General features: G+C 29.9%; 1 protein-coding gene across 2 annotated transcripts in view; it reads left to right on the forward strand.

Moving 5' to 3' along the window:
- The first annotated feature begins 1,353 nt into the window (after positions 1–1,353).
- LOC147066099 (betaine-homocysteine S-methyltransferase-like) overlaps positions 1,354–13,681 on the forward strand; it is a 55,756-nt gene continuing 43,428 nt past the window's right edge. The window contains exon 1 of one of the 2 annotated variants that reach the window (XM_085955518.1): positions 1,354–1,800. The gene's annotated coding sequence lies outside the window, so the exon portion shown is untranslated. The remainder of the gene's footprint in view (positions 1,801–13,681) is intronic. The other variant, XR_015071608.1, reaches the window with a different exon arrangement.

Raw genomic sequence — 13,681 nt, forward strand, 5'->3', positions numbered from 1 at the left:
TTTTTACATATAGTGAACATTACAAATTATTAATTTAAGAGGTTCACAATATGTAATTTAGAAGCAAAGAAATGTCATTAAAACAGTAGTTTATAAAAAAAATAGATCAGTATTAAGTTATTAAACAATAGAAAAGTGTAAATACAAAAAGTTATAAATTAGATACAAGCAAGTGCACCAAATGACCTAAGCAGACGCTATTTTAAGAATTTTACACCGCATATAAGTCGGAAAAAATAATATTAATAAAGTTGCAAAAACGTATATTTTACATACAAAAAAGATATTTATTTTAAAATATGTAGCTGTATAAAAATACACAAATACACACTCCATATAAATTTAATTAATTTGGAAAATGCAATAAAAATACTTTGTATTGATCGATGGAAATGTAAAAAAATGGTAAAATAAGTACCTATGTTTTTTTAATGTCCCCACGTGTAGACCAAACCACTGAGCTAGTTAATTAGTGTTATCTTTCTGAATACTTGAATATAATATATAGTTTTTTTGTAATTATCGCAAAACGTGGCTCTCTAGTTGTTGAATCTATATACATATATATAATATCTAACCTTTGTATTTATTTGAATTTGGTAATTATATTTATTTCCAATGGGTTTTTTTTTTAAAAACATTAAACATAATATAAAAAGGTAAATTACCAATTACGGTTCTGAGGAGCATATCGGCCTCCATAGGATGTATGTAGGATTAGTATTACCAGACTTTTTACAATAGTAATTGTTAGCCATTTTCTCAACCAATTGGATTCAAAACACATATTATACCGATTTGTTATTTAAAATATTAAGCTGTTTTAGCATAATAATGATATTAATTAATACAGGTAAAATGTACAAATAATGTATTTTTATAATTAGCTTTTTATTATTTTCAAATGTTATATCCTGGCTGAACGTTTTTATTATTTTGATTCAAATATTTCAATGCTGAATGTAGACATATTAAAATAAATCATTACAATGTTAATTTTTAGCATTATTTTATGCGCATTTTAAAATAATGGCTTACATTAGCAATATTTTTCATCATTAATACTAAATTTTACAAAGGTTTAACTAACATTGAGCCATATCATATTTAGACACAATGACTATTTTCACACTAATAATAACAAATAAAATCCAAGGTGACGCTTAAAATAATATATTAAATAATAGCATCAATATAAATACAAAAATTTCAAGAAATAAACCTTGAATATGACAATAATAACCCACGCCAAAGTGTGCTCCAGTGGACAAATTCAACAAGAATAATAACGTGTTATTTATTATCGTTGCTATGCCTATTGATGACAAAACTCATTCCTCTGCTATCACATGCCCGGCAAAACGAAAGTGTCGACCGCTCTGTATATTCACTCAGTAGTGTTGAATGCGAGTTCGCTCTACGTCGTTCTCTAGACGCCTTTAAACGACGCCTCTTCCAGTAACCGACGCTTGATTCATTTCACGATCACGCAAAGTAAAGTAATAATTTGTATTCAACCGAACAAAACCACACCGGCCATTGAAGATTTAAGTACTCGATCAATTCACTTCTTAGCTGTTTTAATCCGCGCGGTTTATATAATTAAAAATCCGGAATAATCTAATCGGGCGATTAATCAAAAACTACTGTACCAATAATAATAATTAACCAACGATTTATTGTGATCTTAAACTCGAATTTGGTTGATTAATTAATACTAATCAGTGTTTTCTATTTTCATTATTTTTGGATTATCCGTAACAGCTCTCCCTGGGATCTTCAATTCTGTCGAAAATTCAGGTACGCATATCTAAATACATTGATAAAATTAATAATCAATCGTTATTTTTCATAACTTATAAGATAACTGACAAGTTTTTAATATTGTCGATTGGTTGCTAACCGGTCCTACGCTGTAACCATAGCAACGAGACGACGCAAGCGCGTCGTCTTGTGTATTCACTTAAATTATCTGCTTCGGTTCACTTAAATTTTAACACCTACCAAATTATAACTTATCTATTTTTATGATGCAATATTTAATTAAAATAACATATAATGCGGTAGAGATAATTAACTTCCATTACATTCGATAATTTATTCGTGCATCGCTATGGTCATTTGCGTGAAATTGGATTGTTTCTCTTATGCTATTACCAATTCATTCGACATACACTGTAAGAAAAAAACTTGTTGAAAATAAGCAATTATTTATTAATTAACAATATATATACTTACATATGTATGTATATATAATATATTTTTTGTGTAATTCGGTTCGTGTGTTAAATTTTGTTAACCATAAATTGTATGTAAATCAATAAATGAACAAAATAATATAATAAATATACTTGGATACAGATTTCCATAAAATAAGCAACAAAATATGAATGCTTTTGAACGTTTTCAAATTATACATTAAAAACGTACCAAACGAACTACCGGTGGTATTGAATTTAATATATCATTGACAAATGTCTTTTTATTACATTTTCGAAAATAAGTCATGAAAGTCACATTAAGAGGAGAAACTTTTGTTTTCAATCAGTATTTTTTTTATTCTACTCAGTAATATTTTTTCATTCGGTTTCGTATTTATATAAATCACATTTATTTATCGTATATCAAAAATTTCTGTATCTTTTAAGATTTAAATAATAAAAAGTTGAATGTGGCTGGTACTCTGGGAAAGTTGCCGACCCCTATGCCGGATGAATAAATTAGCAAGTCTTAAAATATTGAAAACTTTTCGAAGCTAATACAGTATTTGATAGTATGGCAAGATTGAAAGCTGTAAAGTTAATACTTACTTTATACGATGCATTAATATTTAAATTTTTCAAAATCCTGTTATTCTTATTGCGATAGCGAACCAGTATTATCAAACGCTATCTTTCTTTGCATAATATCATTTTGTCAAACTTTTTCTGAATACAAAATTAGTACCTAGTCATGCAGACATGTTGACTCATTTTTCCAGCAATATGGTAATTGCAACATTAACATTTTATAAAGACGTCCCCTACGAGCGCACGGTCAATTTTTAGTATTTGACGGTGACCAGGACATCTAAAGTTTCTTAGAATGGAAATGAGTAGAGTATAATATTTACTCTGCACAATGAAGAGGCGACCGGCAGGATGATACAATCTCACCCAAACTATTTACAGCTAGCGCTTGAAGACTTTTTCAAGCAACCTGGCGGGTACGCCAAAAGAAATCCCCACAAAAGAGTAACATAGTCACAGACTTTGCCGATCTTTGAAGACTCACAATATATTTAATTAGAATATAAAAAATCGCTAAATAAAGTAGCAAAATGGCATTAAAAGTAAACTTAATAAATATGAAAGTCATATTGAACTCTTTTCTTGGCCGAAAAAAGATCCTGATTAATGACACTTAGTTCGAACAGTTGAAGTAGGTTCTATATATATCTGGAACAACACATGTCTATAAATGAATATACAACTATGGTTGGTGAAATTATTCGCAGAACAGATCTGAGTTAGAATGCTTTTAACAGATTAAATAATGTCTTCAAAACTGACATCCGGTTGTGTCAAAAACACTAAGTATTCAACTCGTATATAGGTACTCCCCGTGATCACAATTATTGCGTGCAAAATATGGACCATCGATAAAATAAAAATCCAGAAACATAAATTACTAGCACAACGTATTGAGAGGCGCATGCTGGGCGTATCCACAAAAAACTGAATAGTTGAATAATGAAACAAACAAGACAGTTACTACTACAACATTAGTACACACATTAAATGAAAATGTTCAAAGATATAACTCAAAATTAGATAATTAAATTTCTTAACAAACCATGTAATCCAGCACCCAAGAACATCCGAAAGATAAACCATAGTTAAAATATTCGGAAGACCGCGATAATGCGATGCAAAGGTCCGAGACTTTGAATTAGCTTGGAGAGGCCTAAGGCTGCGCGCACACGGCAAAGCGAAGTTTCGGATTCATCCGCCAAACGTCGTTTGCGTTTTTTTTGCGAGCCGATTGCGTTTTAAATGCGTGTCAAATGCGTCAATATTTCGACGATGCTGTCCAAGAGAAAACACGGTTTTCAAGGGGATTCATATACGCCTTTTTTTGAAACTGCACCCTGCTGCGAGAGTATTTATCTTTCATTACAGTGGCGTACAAGGGTAAATAAATCAATATAAAATCAGTACATAATATTGCATTATACCTACATTTATTTTCCCACTATTGCTTCTTTTGGAGCTGGACTGTTTTATATCGAAAGCGTTTTGAAAATTACCTATTCTTGAGCCTATTATATACCATCATCATCAATACTATCGACCGAGGGTACTTGATGGAGTTTGAATTTAAATTCTAATTGATTTAAGTTTTGTACTATTATTATTTATTAATACAATAAAAAAAGATTATAAGTTAATACACGAAGAAAGGGTAAAAACCTTATTACCTAGATACCTACTAAGTAAAGGATTAAGTACAAAAACATAATATTTTGAATAATTTGAATATTTGCAGTATTCTAAAAACCTGTTGTAAATACTATTAATACATTCGGTAGGTAAGCAGTTTTACAAAATATAATAAAAAGTTGTGACACAGCACAGCTATGAGAAGAAGTATTTCACGAGAAGAAAGGCTTGCCATATCTATACGGTAAACTAAACTATTATTATTTATTTTGTAGTATGTACTTATTTAATTAATTTTTTTATTAGTTGACACTGTCATCTTCTATAGATACACTAAAATGGAAACGGGTACTAATAATAATATATTGAAGTGAGAATAATGAATACCCACCTACTACTATTGATAGGTATGTGCTTGTGTACTTGTATCGGTACAAGTATATTTATATTAATTATTGTTTTTTTGTTATAATATATTAGTTGCGATTAATTGACAATAAAATTTTGATAATTTATCTATTTAGCCGCTACAGTACCATATTATTCAATTGCATATTCAAAAAAAGTTGGTAGTTATGAATTCAAAACACCTTTCATAAAAAATAGATTGAAATATTAGTAGGTACACTAACACGAAATTAACTGATATAGTCTCATTACAATAGCTATCTTTTTAATATGTAGCTATTGAATTCTAAGCAATAATATTATATTGTAAATATGAACAGATTTTAAGGGGAGATATTTCAAATGTTTATGAATAATATGTTTTAAATGTTTATTTAATAAAAGATACAATAGGTATAATAATATATTACATTGTTCTAACAAATTATATACAAAAAACCTATAAAATATTTTAATTAAATTATATCTGTTTTCCCCATTGCATTTAACGCCACTGTGAATTCTTGATGACACTAATTAAGAAAGAAGGAAGATTTTTTTAATTTTTTCGGACTAAAGTAATAAATTATGTCATACAATATGTGCCTTATTGTATTCGGCAAACTTATAGCTATTATGGATATTAGTACTTTTTGTTTTCACCGTTAGTGTTATTATGTAAGAATTTATTTATTGCACTATCCGAAGAATTAAAAAAAACCTTTTTTTTGTCGCCAGTGGCGAACTAAGATAAATAAAATATAAAAATATAATATGTAAACATTACCTACATAATTATTAAGTATTTCTTTTTTACCATTTTACCTATATTTATTTTTTCCACTATTGCTTGATTTGGAATAGAATTCTGTTATATTATATCGAAAGCGTTTTTTAATTTGATGATATTTTCATAGTGTAGAAATTATTTTTAATGACTTTCATGCGGATTTTTGTTAGCTATACGCAAATGCAGACATAGTCCAAATAAGCATTAATCATTCAAGTGAATCTTTCTGATTGCAAACAATTCATCATGACTTCGACAACAATAACAATACAGAACATGATAAAACAGAACAGCCAGGTTTTCTCCAGGTGTTCTGTTTTGTCATGTTCTGTTTTGTCACTGTCCTGTTTTGTCATGGAACCGACTGAGATTTAACATTCTTCATATTATTATATATGACAATGTGCTAGGTGCAGATTGCATAGGCTTAAACCTTTACATTATACCCAAGTTTTTAATGAAAAATACCCACTCATCCGGTCATGAGTTTGTCATTGGTAAATAAAATTTATTAGGCCTTTCTGAACATAATTATGTGGTTAATCAGTAATATTTCTTAATACGTGCCCCCATAAATTTCAGCTTTCAAAAGTTCGGTCCTGGCCTAAATGGGAAGATTTAAAAGAACATGTGGTAGGTAGGATATTTATGGCACGTATTGTATGACATAATTAATTATTCCATTGCTTCAGTGGAGTTCATGTGGGTCTATTCTATACTTATCGAACACTAAATTGATAAATAGTATCAAACTTAGGGTAGGTTTGTATCAAAATATTAGCACTTATTGTAACAATTACACGAAGCCGGTTTTTATTGTTGCAATAAGTGCGATATTTTAACAGCAGCAAGATAGGTGCTGTTAAAATATAGCACTTATTGCAACAATAAAAACCGGCTTCGTGTAATTGTTACAATAAGTGCTAATATTTTGATACAAACCTACCCTAAGTTTGATAATATTTTTCACTTTATCACTTTAGCGGTCGATAAGCATAGAATAGACCCAATGCAATGTAGAGCAACAGATATAATTTAATTAAAATATTTTATAGATTTTACTGTAGCGGGTGAATAGATAAATTATCTAAATTTTGTTATCAATTAATCGCAAATAATATATTATAACACGAAAACAATAATTAATATAAATATACATGTACCTACACAAGTACACAGGAACATACCTATCGATAGTAGTAGGAAGGTATTCATTATTCTCACTTCAATATGTTATTATTGGCACCCGTTTCCATTTTAGTGTATCTATAGAAGATAAAAGTGTCAACTAATAAAAAAAATAATTAAAGAAGTACATACTTACTACAAAATAAATAATAATGGTTTAGTTTACCTTATAGTTATGGCGAGCCTTCACGCTTAAAAACAGATTAAATTTAATAAAAATATTTTATAGATTCGATACCTACATAAAGATTCTACAATCATAAAAAGGAGGCATGATTCTATTAAAGATATATACTTATTTAATATCGAATATAACCAAATGCACACCTACTTGTATTCTTCCCAAAAGAATGGTGTTATTTTAAATATGTATTTCATATAATATGAATAGGTAGGTGGGTAATTCAATACGTATCTATAGGTACTTATATAAATATTTTCAGTATAGGTATATAGGTATTCATCAAAAATTATTTAAATTTGCATATTACGAACTATACCTTAACATTGTTTATTCGTTTTTTTTTTATTTAGTGAGTAGTTACAGTTGGTGACATCTCTCATTAGTTAATATTATTAAACTCCCAACATATTGCACAACGAGAAAACTATTGTTTACGAGAAATGACATTTTAATACGCTTACCTACCGTATGTATTAATCGTATTTACAACGGGTTTTTTTAGAAACACTGCAAATATTCAAATTATTCAAAATATTATGTTTTTATACTTCATCATTTACTTAGTAGGTATCTAGGTAATAAGGTTTTTACCCTTTCTTCGTGTATTAAGTTATAATCTTTTTTTATTGTAGCTAGAATTTGATGTCAATGTGTATTTGCCATTGGCGAGTGCGCAAAATGCTGAAAGGCAAAAGCCTGATCGCAAAAAAATACTCAAGTGGAATAGTACAAAACTTAAATTAATTAGAATTTTAATTCAAACTCCATCAAGTACCCTCGGTTGATAGTATTAATCAGACCAAGTTTATGATGATACATACAAGGCTCAATAATAGGTAATTTTAAAAACGCTTTCGATATAAAATAGTCCAGTTCCAAAAGAAGCAATAGTGGGAAAATAAATGTAGGTACAGTGGCGAAGGGTGCAGGTAAGCTGTTAAGGTCCGCCATAAATAGTGCGCATTAACCTTTTTCAGTCAATTGTATATGTTCTTATTGAAATACGACTACAATTTACAGATGGTATTGGTTGGATTTTAAAAATCAATTAAGCCCTGTCTTACCAAACCATAATAGTATTGGTATATTTTAGGCGATATGACAAAATTGTGCACATTTTTTCATTCTTACTTATTTTTTTAACTTTAGATTAAAAATACGTATCACACATATTGTAAGTTCATTTTTTTAATTCATCAAGCTATGCCTAAACCAAACTGTAATAGATAAATTGTATTATCCTATCTATAAAATATCCAAATTTATGTTAGATTTCGTATTTTTTTACTATTATATATTATGGCTTTCGGTCGATAGTATTGATGATGATAGTATATAATAGGCTCAACAATAGGTAATTTTCAAAACGCTTTCGATATAAAACAGTCCAGCTCCAAAAGAAGCAATAGTGGGAAAATAAATGTAGGTATAATGCAATATTACGTACTGATTTTATATTGATTTATTTACCCTTGTACGCCACTGTAATGAAAGATAAATACTCTCGCAGCAGGGTGCAGTTTCAAAAAAAGGCGTTTATGAATCCCCTTGAAAACCGTGTTTTCTCTTGGACAGCATCGTCGAAATATTGACGCATTTGACACGCATTTAAAACGCAATCGACTCGCAAACAAAACGCAAACGTCGTTTGGCGGATGAATCCGAAACTTCGCTTTGCCGTGTGCGCGCAGCCTTAGTGCATTATCTACTGACTACTGTTGATAAATTACAAACTACAAAAGTGTCAATACGACTTCACCTACTAATAGTTCTGTTGGTCATGTGCTGCCAAGCTATATTTAGGTTTACTTACATTATTATCTAAGGAAAATATAGGTACCTAAATAATTGTCTAGACAGCATGCAGCGTTTTTTTAATTCGTCCAATATTATCATATCATTATGTTCTTATTATGTGTACTTTATATCATCCTCCGTATCGCTTTTTAATAAAAACAAAATAATAATGTCTGATAAAAAAAATATTATTGTTCCAATATTGTTGACTTGCGATAAGACATTTTCGAGTTGCACATTAACTAGGGATTTACTCATTATATAGATACTACCGTAATAAAATTAAAAAACTGTGGGTAAACAAGCAGAGGTGTTTTTTAAAAAGGTAATTACCACGATTAAGGACTACATACACTTTATATACCTAACAATTATTATGTCAAACGAAGCAAAATATTTATAAATTGTAGATATTACACAAAAAGCCTACTCGAGACCAATAAACATTTACCAGCGAAAAAATATACAACGATTTGTAAACTTTCGCCGTTGCATAATAATTTGTGTGAAACTCAGTATATGTCCAAATCTGCAAATTTTGCTCTCAAATTAAATAAATCTTTTAAAAGCTTTAATCAAAACAACATTCAACAAGATCATGCATCGCTACTACATTCGATAAAACAGTAAATATTATATCCCCCTAAATATGGCCACACTGACTACACAAAATAAAATATATGGTATTTTGCTCATGTTTTTAAACAGTTTTTTTATGTATATAATGTATATTAATTGTTTACGGGCAGATGTATGTGGGTCTGACTAGACTTAACACGTAAGCGACCCTCGTAGTCCAATACGTAGGGTACCTACTGGATTTTCATCCGGATACTCCATTTTCTCTGGTGAGATCCCAATCCAGTCATTTTCGGAAAGCCTAGTTGTTTCTGTGATTATTTCATTGCTGCTACTACTCTACTCTGTCACTACTATACAATAGTCAAATTAATTTTACAATATAATATAATATTTAAGTGTATATTCATTGTATCACTAAAACTAGCAATTAATCCCAATGACAGTAATGTAGTGTAAAAGTACTGTAATTAGTAACAGAAGTGAAACAATCACTTTGATAAAATCGCATAAAGATATTGTGATCTCACCAGGTACAGAACCCGGAACTCCAGATGAAAGTTCAGCGCCTTACGCACTGGAATGCGAGTGCCGACTACCGTCATTGGGTGACATGGCCTGTTAAAGTGTTAAAATGAAAAAAACACTTTTTTATGATTTTCTGTTATCAAATAACATGTGGTTTATCAAAATGCCATAAAATTATTGCATACCTACTGTATATTTTATAAAACCACAAGCGTAGAATCTCATTCAATGCAGACATTAAAAACATCGCACAACATACTTATAATAATGTTACTAGTTGCCCTGTACTGCTATCTATGTGAGTAAATATAATGTGGAGTGGGACTTGCTTTTTGTAAAAGAGTATAAGTAGTTGACATTTTTAATTATGGTTTTAATGTTACACGAGAGTTTAATAATATTGTTTAGATAAAATTTAAGTTGTATTATAACCTAATAAAATTTATGTTGCCCACTACGTAGACTTGATTGTTATATGAGTACTATTTATATCTACTCTCGGCAGAAATTAATAAAAATTAATCATAAATCGACAGAAAAATACGTTTTAAAAGTGTCGCTTTCGGATAATAACAGCAACACTACATTTATTTGTTTTGAAAATCTGCCATCGCGAGTATTCAGTAAAAATAACCTATTTCAAAATTCACAGGATAATTATATCAACAAGCGTTGAGGGTTGTAGTATCAAAACACCGCAATAAATATATTTAGTATAATCATTATCAAACCTGGATTAACTATAGAGTTAAAGGACGTGTGTATATCAAATGTCACCAAAATTGTACAGAGACTCCGAAATGGAGTGGTTTTAATGTATTTAACAAATTAAAATTCCCAACACCACCAACATAGCCTTTTTCTTGCCAGATCTACCATTTGTTTTTCTAGCTTTTCAAAAATGGTATCTGGAAGGCGACGTTAAATTTAGGGTTTTTTTTTCATATCATGACTAGTTTTAACATTTTTTCATGAAAACAATTTTTCATAAACTAAATTCACATGCCACACATTTCACGGTAAGTTAAAAACTAAGAATTTTTTATCAATGCTCCCAAAAAAAAAATACAGACCTCGATCCGTTAAGATTTTTTTGAAGAACCCTGCTCGAAATGTGAAAAATTAATTTCATCGTCGATTTATTCACGGAAGTCCCACAAAAGCCTAGTATATTTTTTCTTTGGAGAAAAATTTTGGTTGCACTGTATATTTCCCACCGGAAGACCTAAAAGAGAGCCTATATTTTTTCCTTGAAAAAAAATCATCGTCGAAAAATGATTTTTGAATTTTCAGAAATTCTAATATTTTTTTCGTTTACGAGAGTTGCTACAACAAAATACTTTTAGTCAACATAGGGCACATTACTTCCTCTATAATAAATATCATCCAAATTGTAAAATGTGTTCATTTTTTTATATCTACCTGATTTTTTGAACGGATTATATAATATCAGGGTGATGATATCAGTAGCCTCAGATAATTATTATAATAAGGCATTCGAAAAAGTTTATTTGTCATCATTACAATGAAGTTTATAAGAAATATATATCAATAAATCGTTGAATGTTTAAATACATAGTATTATGTGTTAGTATTTACATATTATTCAGTATTATCCAGTTATAACAGTTCTATTTGTATATTAGTGTAACACAATCGCATATCTTTCCCAACGATTTTGTTTTTCGTTTACGCGGCCTTAATTAAATCTTTTCGAAATGTGCGATTTATGTAATGCTGTCACATTTAGTTTGTGTGATCCGGATTTTACCGGTTCTAAAAAACTGGTTAATAACCATTGAATAGATTACTTTAATACTAACCAGATATTGGAGACATGTCTGATTTTTTTATTACAAATTTAATCTGATAGCCATCACACCGAAGGGCACGAAACCTCTGCAATGCTGCACCTACATACATACAAATGCGTTCAAACAGTACATAACCAACATTACATAATTTATTATGATGTTATTATATTGAGAAATATATTTTTGGGTTCACAATTTTACAATTTTGGGGTTATGATATCAACAGCTGTTTATGGAAATAAGTCCATCCAGAAAATTGTACCTTTATTCTACAATCGACTTGTCGTTTCCGACAACGTTCCGTGTTTACAAAAAAAAAATCATCACAAAGTTGTTTTATGGAAATTAGTACGCGATACCAGATTTATGGATTGCCTAACCATCACAGCGGCATAATAATTTGAGGAGTTAATCTATCTAAGCAAAATTTATAGATGAGATTATGATCTGCAAACTCAATATAAAAAATATAAAACAACGTTGGCCTAGGCTGCAAATTTATAGAATGGTTTATTATAGTATAATAGATGGAAGCGGGGGTCAGGTGTAGATACGTACCTTAAAGAGAAGGGAAATTTGTGATTCCGCAGGTCCCCGTATTCAGATTTTAATATTTTCATATATTATGTACATTCATTTTAGGTATATTACAAAATATGTGTTTACAACATGGCATTATAAAATCCAAATACAAAATAATATGTTCCAAATATAGTGAGGTCATTTAAATAAAAAATATCTTGAAAGTGATTAGAATTATATACAGGGAACTGTAAAAAATCTACCACTAAACTCACCTTGTGCAAGTGGAATATATCAATGTTCGTAACAATTGGCATTCGAATATTACACAACCATGTCTGATGGTAGATGTAAATTAATTCATCTGTCGGTTAATATATCTAGCTTAAATACATGTTGCCTGATTTGAAAGAGTTAGACTGGAATAGGTAAAAATGTTTTCTGTAGGATTTCGTAAATATTATTACATTTACAACGTTAGCCAAAATTTATTGTAAAATTATTAATGAAACATAATCATTTTAAAACAGATTTAAATCGAATAAAATATCAATTGAGATAGAATTTATGGAATCAAATATTTTGTTGCGTAGGTACCTATCAAATTTTTGTTCATTTTGGGATGCCACACACATAGAGAAGGATAATATAAGGCTCTGGACCCCCCCCCCCAAAAATTGATAATTATAAATATTTAATAATCTCCGTCTGTACATATTCATAATTTATTAGTATTTTGAATAGGTAGGTAGTACGATACTAATTGAATGAAGAAGTAATTTTCGCTATCAACTCCATTATTTTTCTGTCGCACGTAGGAGTCTGACCTCCTCAACCAGGTTTCTCGATTCTTCTCGGCCTTACGCTCCCCATCTTCGGTTATTAAACCTCTGCACCCGGAACTCTATCTGGATATTATCATCAAGGCTCGAAATGACCGGAGCGCCGTTCCAGTTCGTAAAATCGGTAAAATAATTATCGCTCCATCCCGTGGAAAAATTATGTTGACCGTCTGAGATAGGCTATATAATAGAAAATCTAACAGACTTATTTTTATAAAATACACATAAAATCGGATAACTATGTAAATTAATATCTTTAAAAAAATTTCAAGCGCTCCGGTTCGTAAATTTTTAAATTTCGAGCGCTGAATATCATTAAATCCTCGGAGTCAAGGCTGTTATTTAGAATACGATTTTAAATCCCCGGCACAAGCGGACCATATTAGCAGAAATAGATGATGCGGAAGACAATACTATATATACAATACTATATAATTTACACGATTTTAGTAAACATTTCTATTTCCGATATCAGGACATTTGAGATTTCACAAAAATAAATTATTCAACCGCAAAGTTATCAGTAAAGTATGTATTATCATTGTCAATTATCACGCTTATCAATTTTGTAATGTCATAAAACCGGCAGAAAATTACTTAGGTACCTAATTTAAGGGCATTGACACGAG

This window comes from Rhyacophila brunnea, unplaced genomic scaffold, assembly GCF_057557595.1.
Source record: "Rhyacophila brunnea isolate RB1 unplaced genomic scaffold, BYU_Rbru_1.0 scaffold_5, whole genome shotgun sequence".
NCBI classification, from domain to species: domain Eukaryota; kingdom Metazoa; phylum Arthropoda; class Insecta; order Trichoptera; family Rhyacophilidae; genus Rhyacophila; species Rhyacophila brunnea.